This window comes from Saccostrea echinata, unplaced genomic scaffold, assembly GCF_033153115.1.
Source record: "Saccostrea echinata isolate AGI-Se365-2 ecotype Australia unplaced genomic scaffold, CSIRO_AGI_Sech_v1 ptg000029l, whole genome shotgun sequence".
Lineage (NCBI taxonomy): Eukaryota > Metazoa > Mollusca > Bivalvia > Ostreida > Ostreidae > Saccostrea > Saccostrea echinata.
In genome coordinates, this window is record NW_026889778.1 from 41,189,962 (window position 1) to 41,206,881 (window position 16,920).

The following is a 16,920-nucleotide window of genomic DNA, read 5'->3' on the forward strand; positions in this document are numbered from 1 at the left end:
CAATTAATGAATGGATTTTCAGACATAATTTTCAAGGAACTTCTTTGCTTGTTATTTGTTTTGGTAGTATCTTCATTTATTACTTTAGCTATTTCCCTTTATTCAGGTACATGCTTACATATACAGATTTACAGTGAAGATATACGGTGACACGGCATATTGTTTAGTAAATTGATTTTAATTAACTCATATATTGGATTAATTACATAAACAATGTGCTTGTAATAATTCCTAGTTGGTTTCCTGGTAGCAGCGCTTCTTAAATCACCTTAGATATGTCTTACGCCCTGTTCACATGGAGAGTTTAATTCGAATTAAACGTAAGTCACTGCGAATTAAATTTGATCCGCGTTCACACGGAGAATTTAATGCGAATTAGTTTAATTCGAATTAGTTTACTGCGCATTAAATTACTTCGCATTCGCTCCGTGTGAACGCTAAGCGAAGCTAATTCGAATTAAATTTTGACGCCTGCGTAAGGGCAGAATTAAGTCACATGCCACATGTCGGTGGTCAAATATAGGTATTTGTGCTATTTTTGAGTGGAAAACAAAGGAGAACTATGTTAATCACTAAAAACTGTACAGACACTATGAAATTATATCAAATGTATATCTGCTCTGCACAGTGTGACGTGATTTGCAAATGACGTCATAATAGCCTTACTGAATAGACGTACAACACACTGGGGGAGATAACTCTTGCAATTTCAATTAAACGTTTAACTTGACGTCAAATTTGACGTTTATAATAAAGCGTCAAAATGACGACCGAATCGATCCCGACGTAATTAAAAGAAAATGGGATTAGAAACTTGATGTGGTTTCTTTAGAAATACCAAATCTATCCTTGATTATTTGCGCTTTTGATTTAAAACCCGCCCCTTCCTCCATAAAAAGGGAAGAAAAGAAAGATTATGTCTTAAAATTTCTTTAATTTTATATGAAACTCGTGTCCGTGATCAATATTAGCAGAACAATATTCTTTAATTTTTTTTTTATGATACATTGCTTTCTTTTGTTACAGTTGGCTATGTAACACTCGCATTACCAGATCACGGGCCTATCTTACAATTAAGAATTAGCCATATAAATTTATACTGTGTTGTTCTCCTTTTAAGAAAAAAAAAATGTTTTACAACCCGTTTCCAAAAGTTCACTGTTCAAAGAGGAACAACTCTAAAAATGTGGGAGATTTTCCCCTCCCCTTCTTGAGTTATTTCCTCCTATTTGCCGAACAGTTAAGACACATTTTCAGTGTATTCTGAGGAAGTCAGGAACTGAAAACTATAATATATACTAAGTAAGTACCGAAAAAGTAATAGAATTGTTTACTGAAATGGTCCGAATTCATGAATAACTTATATGCGGCAAAATGGCCATATCCGACCATCTAGAACTACGATCTAACACTGTCAACAATTTCAGTGCGCATTTCCTCGAATCAAAACAAAACGTTTGATACATGTATCACTGTACATGAATATTTTGACACATGAATAATTTAAACATAGATGGAGAATTTACAGTTTGATAAATTGAAGTTAATGTAGACGAATACGATATTTCCATTTTATCTAGATAGAACAAAAGAAGGATGCATACAAGTGTGTGTGTGTGCGGGGGGGGGGGGGGGTACTTTTAGACCCCTCTCTTGTTTGAAATAAATTGGAAACAATATATTCCATTTACCAGTCTGTTTACATCATAAAAGAGTTGAATCTTCAACATTGTGCGTTCACTTTTAATGAAGAATGAGATTAAAATTCAATGTATTCAATGTAAGTTAATTCATACGCAGGTATAAAATTAAATGCATTTCAGCCATGTGCATGTATGGACTGCATATTGGACACGTGGAATTAAAATCCTTAGAGAATATGTTTTACTTTTATTCTAGTAGTTGATAGTTAAACTCTTATTCTAGTTGTCAGAATTTTAATCTGCATGAATGAATGAATTAATTGGTACTTCAGGTATTTAAAAGATTAAATATATATCTCGAGGGTAACCTGTGTTTCTTCAAGTTCTAACGACTGCGTCCAAAAAAAAAGGGGGGGGGGCTTCGTCAAATATTGCCTATAGATACATCTGCATTTCAATGAACTGATTTAAGATTTAAGAACTCTGATATATAATATAAATAAATTTTTTAAAGCAAAAAATATTTTCTAGCTTGGAATTTTTCATGTGTATTTGTAGATCTAACAATGTTTTCGTCCCACGTCTGACAGACGCTTGAGAAACGTGACTTAAGGAGAAAGGGGGGGGGTAATTTTTTCCCTATAAATTCAAAACGGCTCGTTTAAAAAAATTGCAAAAAATTATCAAGATTACTTTTGTAACCAGTTACATGAAAACAAATTTTTTTCCAAAATTAAACGATAGGTTTTTTTCATTAAAAAAATACTTAAATAAAAAAATACGCATTTTTAAGGCTTAAATGAACCATAGTTTTTCAGTTTAAGTTCTTCAAAAAATAATTTGCCAATGTGTACCTCTACAAAAATACTTTATTTGTGTGGTTAATGTTCATTTGAATGAGTCGATGAAATTTGACAGCCAGACTAGCTGAACTTTTTTGATAATCAAGGATTTTATAGCTAGCCGATTGAAAATTTCTTCTCCGCTTGAACAACCAAAGGGGGGTAACTTTTGGAACTTCCTGTCCAAATACGACTCGAACGATTTTGTCCAAAATGTACATACGCATTGTATATATAGTCATGTATAATATATACAAAAATAGCGAAAATTAAACGACAGGAAATTTTTGGTGGTGGGTGTGTTGTACGTCCTTAAATTCGCATTAGCTGTCGTGTGAACGCAATTTAATTCGCATTAGTTTAATTCATTTTACTTCGCATTAATTTACTGCGAATTAAACGCTCCGTGTGAACAGGGCATAGTGACACCCTCGTCTTAAAGTTAGGACTAAGATTAGGAAGTCTCCTAAGATAGAACAGCTTCGCTGGCCCCATTTAAGACTAAGATATGTCGGAAGTTCGTCTTAAGAGATGTCTTAGTCCTAAGCTTCATAAGCATGCCTGCAGTATTATAAATACATGATAAATTGACGGTGTCTGCAAATGAAACTCATTCAGGTTTTATAAAAAAAAAAAAAAAGGAAAGAAAACACCAACATGCAATTTCATTTATTATTAGATCAAATAAGGTGTGAGAAACAACAACTATATAGTGCTAAAACTATTACATTCTAATACAATTACTATGCACATAGCATTCAATGTTAAAAATGAATTTTCGATTAACGTGGCATTGAACATGACATGTCTGAAAGTATACATGTATATGAATGTTTTATGCATGCACTTTAAGTATTACTCAATTGCAACTGAACTATATGATAAAATTGAAGTAGTCCGATCCTCGGGATCTGAAAATCCACAGTTAAGGTAAAACCAGCGATATAAGCATTCAGTCACTAAAGAATTTTGTACACCTAATATCTTTAAGTCTGAGTCTGGACACTTACTTCAATCATACTAAACCTTATGATAGGTAGGAAGTTAAGATATTTCCCTACAATAGATAGATACAATTGTACACCCCTCCTTGATACTTTAAACTTTGCTTATATTTGGGACTCCCTCCACTTTTTTTATCTAATCTGACTTGAACGTAAAGAAACACAAAGCAATGTAGAGGAAATGTCTTTATATTTGCATTTATATACAAAGAACCATCACAAGAGCCAATACATTCTCCATTCAAATCAGTCACACCCCACTGAGATCCGCTTCTCTCATTCTCAATCAATCTCCATGTACACCATGATGAGCAAAAACAAGCAGAAGTGTGTATCAAGTAGATTTTGTGAGGTTTCTACAAACAGGCAGTTAAAATGTTCGCAGATTTAAAGAAAAAAAATTATTGAGATTTCCTAGATCTCTAATGAAAAGATTAACAAAGTAAAACAAAAAGGAAAAAAAAAATCCTTAATGCAGAGAAACAAAATAAATTAAACTTCAGCTATGTAAATATATATAAACACCAGTGGCCTTTCAACAGTGAATTATTTTTATCAATATTTAATGCAATATGCATGTATTCTTAATAAGTATTTTACATGTTTTAGGAATCTTGAATTGAACGAACAAGTTTTAAAAAACTGAATATTAATTATATTCCTAAGATATTAACACTACTTGTAAATCTTTAAATTCAGAAAAGAATTCATTATAGAATTATGAAATGCTGAGATTTTGTAAATTTGTGGTCAAATAAATATTATTTTTGCTGAGATTATCTTTGTATGCACAATGTACATTAATTTCTCATCTTAATTTCCAAATGATTTTGTAAAATTAATGAGCTTTTTAAAAAATAAATTCATATTATCCCTTAAAAAAAAGTAGGAATCACATAAAGCTGTGACATACTTTGCAAAAGTGTGGAGTAAAAAATAAGAAGAAAAAAATCAATAGGCAAAAAAGAAAAAAAGTTCCATTTTCAGACATAGATAAAGATTGACAACAACAACGTGTTATTGGTAAAACTTGATATGTACAGTATGAATGTGGGATCACATCGAGATAAGACATTACTGGAATACTTCTCACCTCCTATCAGCCACCATTGCACAAATGTAACAAATAAGTTATAAACAGTAGCAAAAAAAAAAAAAAATGAAAAAAAAATTAAGTCCTTCATCTTTTTTTTAATCAATGAAATGCACATCTAGGCATCATCTCACATTCTCTCCTTTATGAATAAGCATATGCTTCCACGACAATCATTCATTAAAAATCATTTCTTATAATTATATTAGTATCTCATTTAGAATATTTGTGAGGTCAATCCCGTTACCCCCTTTTCACAAGCAAGGCATAGTTCAAACACCTAAGAGAGGTGATTCTAAACTACCAGGGATTGACAGTTACAAGAACTAGCGCATTAACATTAATATGCAGCACAATGTGTATTAAAAAATTAGAAAAAAAATTCAGAAAAAAAAATAAAAATTCGATTTGTAATAAAAATTTGCTTTTTAGCCTGGAATATATTCAGTTTTATTTCCTTTGTCAAAACATCGTTAATTACTGATAATTGACGAATTAAATCATTGAAATAATTATCCTTCATGTAAGTAAATGTCGTAAAATTCTGCTTTGTAAAAAAAAAAAAATGGTATCTCAAACGTGATTTCAGGGCAAAAAAGAAAAAAAATGAAGCTGTCATTGCACAAGGTCCTTGTTCATATTACAAAGAAATAAATCACAGATGTACACCGAATCTTCTGAAGAAAGAAAAACAGTCTGTACATGTTCATTGCACAAAAAAGCAGCATCTTTCTCAATGGAGAAAAATGCTAAATATTGGAACGTTCTTCCTCTTCATGGAATATACATAGAAATTCATACCGTCATGTGACTTTGCCACTGTGTTATTGTGTAAGTTTCGACTCGGCCTTTAAAATTTTCATACAAACGAATCATTACACAGTGGTTGCCATAAGACCGCAGAACATTTACTAGCAAAATTGGAAAAATGCAGCTTACGTCATTTCCATCTGTTGCAGTCAAAATGTTTAATGATAGACAATGAAATGGGCGGGTATAATTCGACACGGATGTCCGAGGAAACATTGGATTGAAATTCTAGTTTGAAATTCATTTTCAATCCACCTCAGCTACTCTAGAACGCACGGTGTTACTGATGACCCAGAAGACAAATAATTTAAATTTCGGAATAGTTTGAAATTTATATAAAATAGAATTTTCTGTCCAGTGTTTATAAAGAAATATTTGATTTCTGTTTGGTATGTGTATGTGTGCGCTGGGGGTGGTGGTAGTGGGGGGGGGGGGGGGGTGCTGAACGATCTTGGAAATAAATGAGAAAGTTTTCTTTTACTTTGGACAAACCCTTTCTGTTTTTGTTTGTCATTTTTCATTGAAGGCAATACTTTAAAAGAAGTTCTTGTCATCCTAGAAATAAATATATTCTGTCATGTGAAGGCAAGATCTCACAACTTCACAATTTTTGAAAGCCCCCCCTCCCCCCCTTCTAGAATCAAATGACCGTCCCCTGAAAGAATAATCTCTGCCTTCTATTACTTTTACGTGTCCTTAAAATTATAAGCTAAAAAACTCATCTAATTATGAATTTCAAGCAACATGTATTTGTGAATTGAAATTATTTGTCTTTTGGATCATACATTCACACTTTAGGATTGAAAACAGCTCAGGTGGATTGAAAATGCAAACAAGAATTTCAACCCAATGTTTTCTCGGACGTCCGTGTCGAATTATACCCGCCCATTTCATTGTCTATCATTAAACATTTTGACTGCAATGTGGCAGTTTGACACATTTTTGGAGAATAAATTAAGGGGATGAAGGAAGCATGGTCACATGACTCTATTTAACTACGTCATAGTCACCGTTTATATAAGTGCAAAACGTGTAAACCATCAGTTCTTTTATAAATTTTTGACAATTTGTTTACTTTAATTACCATCTTATATAAAAATAAAAAGTTTTAGCATTCTTGTAAACATTAACAAATTACGGAATATGTTGTTCCACTCCTCTGTTTCCCTTCATTGCGCGTCCACTCGGCACACCTCGGCCGATTCGTACCTCACCAAACCTCGGCTGTATCATGTAAACCTCCATTGAACCGGAGCTACTTTATACGCAATATGGCTGCGCCCTACATTTACACGTACACAGTGTGCTGAATTCGATCCGTTAACAAACATGTGATTATGTAAAGATACTAAGTGCATTTTTGTTGGTAAGTGTTATTCTTAGTGTAACCTATATGCTTTTGAAAGTTTTCATCGTATATCAGATGCATGTTTCTTATCGTTTTCAAAGCGTTACGATTTCCCTAAGCGGTAAACAGGTCATAATCAGTATATGATGAGATACTTTGAGAAACGGGGAACACAAAAAATATTTTTGCGTGGCTGTTGATTAGTTTTTCCCATACTCGAGAAATGTAAACATGACACGTTTTTTTGTCATCCTTATGTCTTGTTTAACGATGCCATGTGCAATATTGAGGTCTCCTTCACTATTCGATATTTTTACAGTTAATCAATAAATTGAAGGACTTGCATTTCACTATAAATTTTCGAAAATTCAATGATAGATTTTTTTGCAAATTAAGTTTTTTATTGTTTAAGTTGTCTTAAAAAGTATGTAATTTTTCCTACCCAGATGCAGTGTGGTAGAAGAAACTTGCTTTTTGGAATTTTAAACGCTATTCATTCTCTGAAATATTTCAGAAGATGGATGTCATCCGACATATTTTTGATCTATGCTTAAAAAACCCATTATGGATAGTTACTTGTTGTGAAACATGGAGAATCAAAACTCCACTTAGACACTGTAGGGCATAGCATTTGTCAATCAATATCTCTAAAATAAGGTAAGAAATCTAATGATATAACTGCTTTAAATTATGTGGGACATTCTAAATTAGAAATATACTAAATATGAAAAAAAACTGAATGACAAGTATTTTTTCAGCTCAATGTCCTTCTTCCCCTTAAAAACAAAACTGGACTCCTGCCATGTGGAGCCTGCAGTTTGATGTGCTAGGTAAAAATTAGCACAGGCTCACTTGGGAAATAAGACCCTGGAATATTAACTGGCAGAATTGAAATTATGCAGCATACGTCATTTTCATCAATTAAAGTCAAAAATTTTATATATATATCCAAAATGAAAAGAAATATCACAGTGTCCGGTAATTAATATGAAAATAAAAAAAAAACAAGGCAACGATGTTAGTAAAACGTAAGCGCTTTCATTACTTCTTCAGACGTTTTACATTCCAAAACAATTCGAACATGTGACGTTATAACTCTACCTGATGATAACGTCAACAACAACGCAATGACATCATAATGCTTATAGAGGAAACAATTATAGAGTCTAAGTAAAATCATGAAATTCATCAATAGCGTAATGAATAATAAAGTCATGAAACAGTCTATATTAAACTATTTAAGGACGGTTTAAAAATCTTGATGAAATGTTTTTTCTTTTTCCCGTCTTTCTAAAAGATTTTCTGTTTTGTGTTTTTAAAAGGGATAAACTGAAAATTGTCCCAGCCCACAGACAGGAAGATGTTCACTGAGTTTTATTTTTCTGTACTCGGGTTGGTTGATATGGTGTCTATGTATGCGTATAGGAGTGCGTAGTGTGGTCCCCGTTTCTCCTATGTATAATTGTCCGCATCCAGCGCATGTTATACAATAAATAACAGCGAGTTTTACGATGAATATCAGAGAACAGTGATAAAAAACAATGCAAAAAATTAAAAACTTAATAAAAAACCACAATACAACTTCCTTCTTAACAGCCAAAGAAGAGGACTTTTTAACTAATTTTGATTTTAGAGAAAGTGCCTTTTATGGACTTCCTAAGATATACAAATCTAAAATAATTAAGGAAGTGATCATAATACAAAACTCTGCATACATTACATGTAGCGATCCAGATGACCTTACATTTAGACCTATCGTGGGTGGACCAAAAGCTCCAGCACAAAGGTTGGGTCATCTTATGGACATATTACTGAAACCTTTATGTTTAGAAGTAAAAAGTTATGTTCGGGATGATCTAGATTTTCTGAAACATCTTCCTGAAAAAGTTAGTCATGATGCCAAGCTAGTCACAATGGATGTTACTAATTTGTACACTAATATTACTACTTCTCTTGGTGTCAAGGCGCTCGAGGAATGGATTGATAAATATCCACAAAAAATTAATGGGCGTTTCAGCAAAGACTTCATCTTAGAGGCTAGTAAAATAGTATTGAAAAATAATACTTTCTCTTCTAACGACAAACATTATGCACAAAAGAAAGGAACGGCAATGGGTACAAAGATGGCCCCTACTTATGCCACCCTTACACTAGGATATCTAGAGGAGAAGATGTATGAAAAAAACTACTCAGTACTTTGGCCAACAGACTTCAGAAAGTATAAAGAACAATTGGAAAAGATACCATGACGATTGTTTTATCATTTGGAATGACAGCCATGCGAATCTAGCAGTTTAACTAGATATTATGAACGATCTAGATCCTGACATCAAATTTACAATGGACGAAAGTTTACATAGTATTCCAATTTTGGACGTCTTTATAACAAAACATAGAGAATGTCTTTCGACAGACATATACTACAAACCGACAGACACCCATCAATATCTCCATTTCAGTTCCTGTCTTCCAAGCCATACAAAACATTTGATTCCTTACAATTTAGCTAGAAGAATCTGCACTATTGTTAGCGACAAGAGAAGAAGAAATGAACATCTGAATGAATTAAAAAATATCTGCTTGAACAATGCTATCCTCTTGGAATTATTGAGGACGGAATCAAAAAGGCTATAGAAATCCACAGAGAAAAACTTATTAAATCTTTAAAAAGTGACACATCAGATTCCGCAATATTACCGCTTGTAACTACATACAATCCAACAGGAATATAACCCCTACAGTACGCCACCTCAACAACATTCTACAGACTGATGAGAGAATGTCCAAAGTAGCGGAAAAATATGAATTCATCAACAGTAAAAGACAACCTAAAAACCTCCGAAGAATATTGTGTAAATCTACATTTCACCAACGGAATTCATATATGGTCAATGAATGCTCTGATTCACGTTGTGGAACCTGCCCGTATATTAAAGAGGGAAGTACTTTTACGCTCGGAAATAATTTACTATCAATGCGGACATGACCTATGCATCTAAAAACGTTATTTATTGTATAACATGCGCTGGATGCGGACAATTATACATGAGAGAAACGGGGACCACACTACGCACTCCTATACGCATACATAGACACCATATCAACCAACCCGAGTACAGAAAAATAAAACTCAGTGAACATCTTCCTGTTTGTGGGCTGGGACAATTTTCAGTTTATCCCTTTTATAAACTCAAAACAGAAAATCTCTCAGAAAGACGGGAAAAAAGAAAAACATTTCATCAAGATTTTTAAACCGTCCTTAAATAGTTTAACATAGACGGTTTCATGACTTTATTATTTATTACGCTATTAATGAATTACGCGATTTTACTTAGACTCTATAATTGTTTCCTCTATAAGCATTATGACGTCATTGGATTGTTGTTGACATTATCATCAGGTTGAGTTATAACGTCACATGTTTGAATTGTTTTGGAATGTAAAACGTCTGAAGAAGTAATGAAAGCGCTTACGTTTTACTAACATTGTTGCCTTGTTATTTTTTATTTTCATATTAATTACCGGACACTGTGATATTTCTTTTCATTTTTGGATATATATATATATATATATATATATATATATATATATATATATATATATATATATATATATATATATATATATATATACATATATATATATATATATATATATATATATATATATATGATCTCCCAACGAGTTGGATAAAAGTCATATCCAACTACAAATCATGAGAGATTCTTTTTATCCCATGTTTAATACTTCACATCCAATGTTTTACAATATTTTATAGAGGTCTCCACTTTATTTTACTTCATCACTCTAACGCAAAAACCATTGTGACGTCACAATTGCACTTAACTGCGGAATATCAAAAAATTATTCAGTGAGTCATATCCACGGGATAAAGGGGTAAATATGGAATATATATATATATATATATATATATATATATATATATATATATATATATATATATATATATATATATATATATATATATATATATATATATATATATATATATATATATATATATATATATATATATATAATTCAATTGCAGGTCAGAACTCATTGACCGTAATTGAGAGACCAACCAAACGTTCGGCACGAATCCTGTACAGTCCAACAAAGGCAGACCAGATACAGAAATCTACCAAAGGAATCTCTGGACTTTTCGTTGTTGAGTACAATATTGACCGAAAATCCGACGCTAGGGATGTTCTGGTATGATCAAGGGCGATTTAATTCTCTGACATTTGATTTAAAAATGTATAAATGTAAGTTTAATTTTCGATAAGAAAATTTCCAAAATCTTCTTTTTTTCAATGAAAGCAATTACATGTTCTATATTGAATAACTTTATTTTTTACATAAACGTTATTATGATACTTGAGGTCAGTGGGTCAATGGGTGGAACGAAAATGAGGCAAAGGAAACAAGCTGTGCTGACTATGCTTAATGACCTGCATGATGGTGACCGTTTTAACATATTACTTTTCAGCGATGACGTTTATTTCTACAAAGATTCACCAGTACTTGCGAACAAGAAATCGTTGGATGCGGCAAAGAAATATGTGAATGGCATCAGTACAATAGGAGGTAAAATGAATGACTCAAGATACTTATGTAGCAGACTGTGCATACTTGATATCAACATTTCAATGATAGCAAAAAGATACCAAATCGAATTTGTCTATATAATAAAAAAAAAAATAAGATGGACAGTCTCTATACTTGTACAGTTAAAATCTGGGAATAGTTGGTCCATGTTGCTGAACACTTGATCAGTAGTCCAGTGCTTTTATGTCTTTAGGTCCATTATATTGTGATTTCTGAATTTTTATACAAAAATGATATGGTCATACCTTCTTTTTAAGGAACAAACATAAACAGTGAACTCTTAGAGGGTGTCAACTTTTTCAAAAAAGCAGAAAATACAAAAGAGAGGTCACAAGTTATCTTCTTCCTCACCGATGGACAACCAACATCCGGTATCACCAATATCAACAGCATTCTGACAAATATTCAAAATTCCAACTCCGAGCATTAGTTTCCCATATACAGTTTGGCGTTTGGACGTGGAGCAGACTATGAATTCGTTAAGAAAGTCGCCATTCAAAACAATGGTTTGAGTAGTAAAATTTACGAGGACTCAGATGCAACTCTTCAGATCAAGGGCTTTTATGATGAAATCTCTGTGGCTGTTTTGAAGGATGTTTCATTTAAATATCTTAACAACGCATCGACTGTTCAAAATCTCACAACTGCAACTTTTCCCACCTATTTCACGGGATCTGAAATAGTGGTCGCGGGAAAATTAGAGGATAATTCTGTAAGACTTTTTGACTTATCAGTAGAAGGTCTGGGATCCAAAGGTTCTGTGGAATTGGCTCTCTCGGCGGACGTAAATGCAAACCCTTTCCCTCAGCTTACCAAACCAGGGGCCTACGAAAAAATAACAGAGAAAATTTGGGCTTACTTAACCATCAAACAACTGCTTGAGAAATCCATCGGCGAGACTGATTCAACTGCTAAAGAGGAAATGAAAAAGAGAGCGTTAGAACTCTCACTAAAGGTAACTTACATTACTGAAACAAAAGAGAGGGGTATAGTATTGAATGAAAGACATTTTCCTGTACCATTGTTTTTCATTTGATTTAATTATCGATGTTAGAGTGGCGTAAAAATATGCTAAATAAATACATTTCAGATAGCTTAATTAACATAGAGCGCCTCTTATAAATCTTAAGTTTTTTATATATCATTTAGTACAAATTTGTAACTTCTCTTACCTCGATGGTGGTCACGAAGCCGGAAGAGAGAGATGTGGGGGACCTCAGTAAGGGAGAAGATGACGACTGTATGTATACTTACTTGTTCATTGTTACATATTACAATTGTTACACATTACAATTGTTACACATTACAACACTGTTATTATCGCTATCTTTTATGTCTCTGAATTCGTTTTGTCTGCTTAACGAGGTTCGCTCCTGAGCTTTTGAGCAGATTTTTATCTTAACCTATATTTCAAAAATTCTGCATAATATTTTAATTCTTACAATAAATTTGGATTTTACAATGTCAATTAAACTATATTCAGTTAAAACTCCATGATTAAATTCCATACCAAAAGCATTAAGTGAGGAAGTATATTTTGTGGCGGAAGGTTTTTTTTTAGAAGAATATGATCATTTTTTCTCTTTCGAAGTATTTAAAGTATGTTAAGTTTGGATTCCTATTTTTTACATGCAATCTGCACACATAGTTATTTTGTGCAGTGAACTGTTTTATACTGGTCCTAAATAATATATATCAAATATATATGTCATGAATTCTATCATCATATTTGATAAATATAGCAAATTTATTGTGAAAAATCAAGAAAAAAATGGCACAAAATTAAGCTTAAAATTAGCACTATTTTAGTAATATCTAAAAATTAACATCACAAACCCCCACTTTTAATTTTCTTTTCTGAATATATAAGATACTTTTAACCATTCTTCTGAAATTCAGTAAAATGTCATTACTTTCAAATGGTTTTTTTTGCTTGTTAAATTTTTAATGCTAGAAAAATGGAAGTTTTTGAGTGCAAAAAGGTCAAATAATTGAACATGCGGAGTGATCTGAAGAATGTTTCGTTGTCATAAATTTTAATGTGTCTATTCAAGATGAAATAAGACTGTGCTTGTTCCCATTATTTATTTGAATAAAAAATATTGGAGGAAAAACTTTAAAAATTGGTTTATGTGTAAGATGTATTTACAGTGCAAAAAGGTCAAACTAAATGCTCTGTAGCGCCAAAAGAAGCGCATTGACACCCACTTTATGTCTTGATTTTTAATTAAGCTTTATGTATAAATTCTAAAAATATACTTGATAAAAAATCCTCATTACTTTTGATGGCAGGATCCAACCTCCTTAAAAAGGAATTTGATGAACTAAAAAATCATATTACAAATTAGAAGTCAAACTCCCTTTCCATGTTTATTTATTAAATTAAAACATCAAAACATTATAACGTTAAATACACAATGATATTAACTTCCAGATTCTGGCAAGTGCTTTATCTTAACAGACTTTAATATTTAACCACTTTTAACACATATTGAATACTTCTACAGTGCTATCATCTCCTCCAAGTGGATCAAGCGGTACTCCTCCAAGGGGATCAAGCGGTAGCAAATCATGTTACAGCCGTTGTGGTGGTGGCGGCGGTGGTGGTTCTTACGGAGGAGGGGGTAAGTAGGGATATTTAAACTCTGTTACTCATGAGTAATTTGAACAAGGTATTCATTAACGATCAATGGGTGACAAGGGCCTACAAGATAAAACAAGAAATAAGATGGAAGATCAAGAAAAACTTGAAATTAGTCCGTATCGAAATGTGTCATTTTATGTAATCCTGACCATTCATTAGACAATTGACAAAATTTGGTAATTTATTGAATTTGTTCAACAAAATTTTCCAAATGTTGCAATATATTTATTAAAGCTTATGAATGAATATTTGTCGGAATTGTGCATTTGAATTTTTTAAAAGAATTTCGTAAAGTTGAAGTGTTTTCTATTAATGTTTCGTTTAACCATATAGGTGGAGGAGACCCACATTTTATGATCAGAATAAAGAAACTAGAGCATCCATTGTGTTTTGATATACCAGCCAAGTCAGGAGATGTTCTTCGTTTATTAACTGACACAGAAGCAGGTTTGTTTAGACCATAACTAATAAAATCATAATCTGAAGGTATCAGCAATTAACTATTTTTAATGCCTTGTTTTGTGAAAGAACAGGATATGTGTGCCTTTAGTTGGAGGGTGGCAATGTCCACGACAGTGTGATATGTTTCGTAAAAATATGGAATGATTTAACTTATTTCATGCGCTCCAATTCTGTGACCATTTTTTCGAACTCTGTAAATAGATAAGATCGTCTTGTATTACAATATAATGAAACGTAATAATTTTATAAGCATGCACTAATTGGTGAAAGATTGATTCAGAAGGATTGGAAATTAACATGATCTATTGGTAATGATCTAGAATAGTCAACTTTAGATTTAACAGGTGAAAGGAAACATTGGTTTGAATTTTTTTTTATGTAATATAAGAACACAGATGAACATCTTTCACATCCAAAGATATTACACATTTATTTGTTGTCTTCTCTTGTTTCCAATAAGAAGAGATTAGGTATCATTTTGAATACTTGCTTCCGTTTCTCGCGTTTTTTAAAATAGTTATTATTATGTCAGATTAATGTCACTAAGATTGCCTGTAATGTTGGGTCATCTCTGGTAAATAATGAAATAGGAAAATATTTAACAGCAAGAACAAATAATAATCTTAGATCCTAGCATAGATTAATCTAAAAAGGTATAATAAGAGTTATTTTAAAAGATAAAGACCACAAACCATTATTTTAGTAAAACATTTTGTGAAAAAATGAATTAATTTTTATTTTAGCTTAAATGATAATATTGGATATCCTTACCTTATTTTAATATGCCAGTTTGCTCATTTCACAGGTATATCTATTAATGCTGGAATTATTCCATCATTCAAGTTTGACAAACATGGAAGAATGAAAACATTCATGGGGAAAGTTGTTATCTTACATAAGGATCATGTCATGAAGATCACACCAACGAAAATTATATACGATGAAGCAGAACTATTTTGGGCAGACGAGAAACCTTATAAATTCAATGACATCACAATCGAAATTTTGACAATAAAGGGAAGCAGGGTGATCCATACAGACTTTGGAAATAACGTTACAATCTCCATTAAAAGAACGATTGCCTCTGTTAACATGTCTGTTGACTACTTGAATTTGTATATTGAAAACGAGGCCGGGCTTTCCCGAAAGTCGGATGGAGTTCTTGGTAAGTTAAATTACACCGTTCGTTGTCTCTAAGAAAGGTACAACTTGAGAATTTTATTTTGCATCGCTGTAACCTTTTATTGTATTTTCAGGCCAGTTTTTACATCGATTTATTTCTGTCGTCAAAGTGAAGACCAACAAGAAAGATCAGATAATTGGTTATCTTCGGATCAGGGAACCAAGTTTGAAGACCACAAGATCTCGTTCTGTTCTCGTCATGAAGCCGGATAAAGTTACAGGAAAACGTGAATTGTGCTGGAACGTTCATACGAGAATAGCTGAGTTATTTGATAAAAATGTTGAATATTTCTTCATAAAAAATATAAATATAATGCAGAAATAACCTTAATTGTTTTTCATCTGTTAATTGGATATATTTCATGTAATAAACTGATCTGAATAAGATATTGGACTTTCATAGCATGCATATATTTCCACTTGTTATTCCTGTAAATGTTTATTCATATTCTGACAATGAAAATCAAAATGTCTTGTATGTCATATGCAAGTAATTTTTGTCATGTTTCATTTTTGTGAAACTGTTTATATCGAAATAAACTATAAACAAGATTTGACCTTTATCAATTTGTTAAATGAGCGGACTGCACTTTTATGTAAAGGTAAGTTTCAATATCAAGAACTTTTGGTAGGGTTTCTGTGTACAATGATCTGACTGACTGTGATAAGAACTTTTGGTAGAGTGTCTGTGTACAATGATCTGACTGATTGTAATGAGAACTTTTGGTAGGGTGTCTGTGTACAATGATCTGACTGACTGTGATAAGAACTTTTGGTAGGGTGTCTGTGTACAATGATGTGACTGACTGTGATGAGAACTTTTAGTAGGGTGTCTGTGTACAATGATCTGACTGACTGTGATGAGACATTTGGTAGGGTGTCTGTGTACAATAATCTGACTAACTGTGATAAGAACTTTTTGTAGGGTGTCTGTGTACAATGATCTGACTGACTGTGATAAGAACTTCTGTTAGGGTGTCTGTGTACAATGATCTGATTGACTGTGATGAAAACTTTTGATAGGGTGTCTGTGTACAATGATCTGACTGACTGTGATAAGAACTTTTGGTAGGGTGTCTGTGTACAATGATCTCACTGTCTGTGATAAGAACTTTTGGTAGGGTTTCTGTGTACAATGATCTGACTGACTGTAATGAGAACTTTTGGTAGGGTGTCTGTGTACAATGATCTGACTGACTGTGATGACAACGTTTGGTAGGGTGTCTGTGTACAATGATCTGACTGACTGTGATGAGAACATTTGGTAGGGTGTCTGTGTAC

General features: G+C 32.5%; 1 pseudogene; it reads left to right on the forward strand.

Moving 5' to 3' along the window:
- Window positions 1-11,056: 11,056 nt before the first annotated feature.
- LOC133195334 (inter-alpha-trypsin inhibitor heavy chain H3-like) lies at window positions 11,057-15,979 on the forward strand (annotated as a pseudogene).
- Window positions 15,980-16,920: the final 941 nt, after the last annotated feature.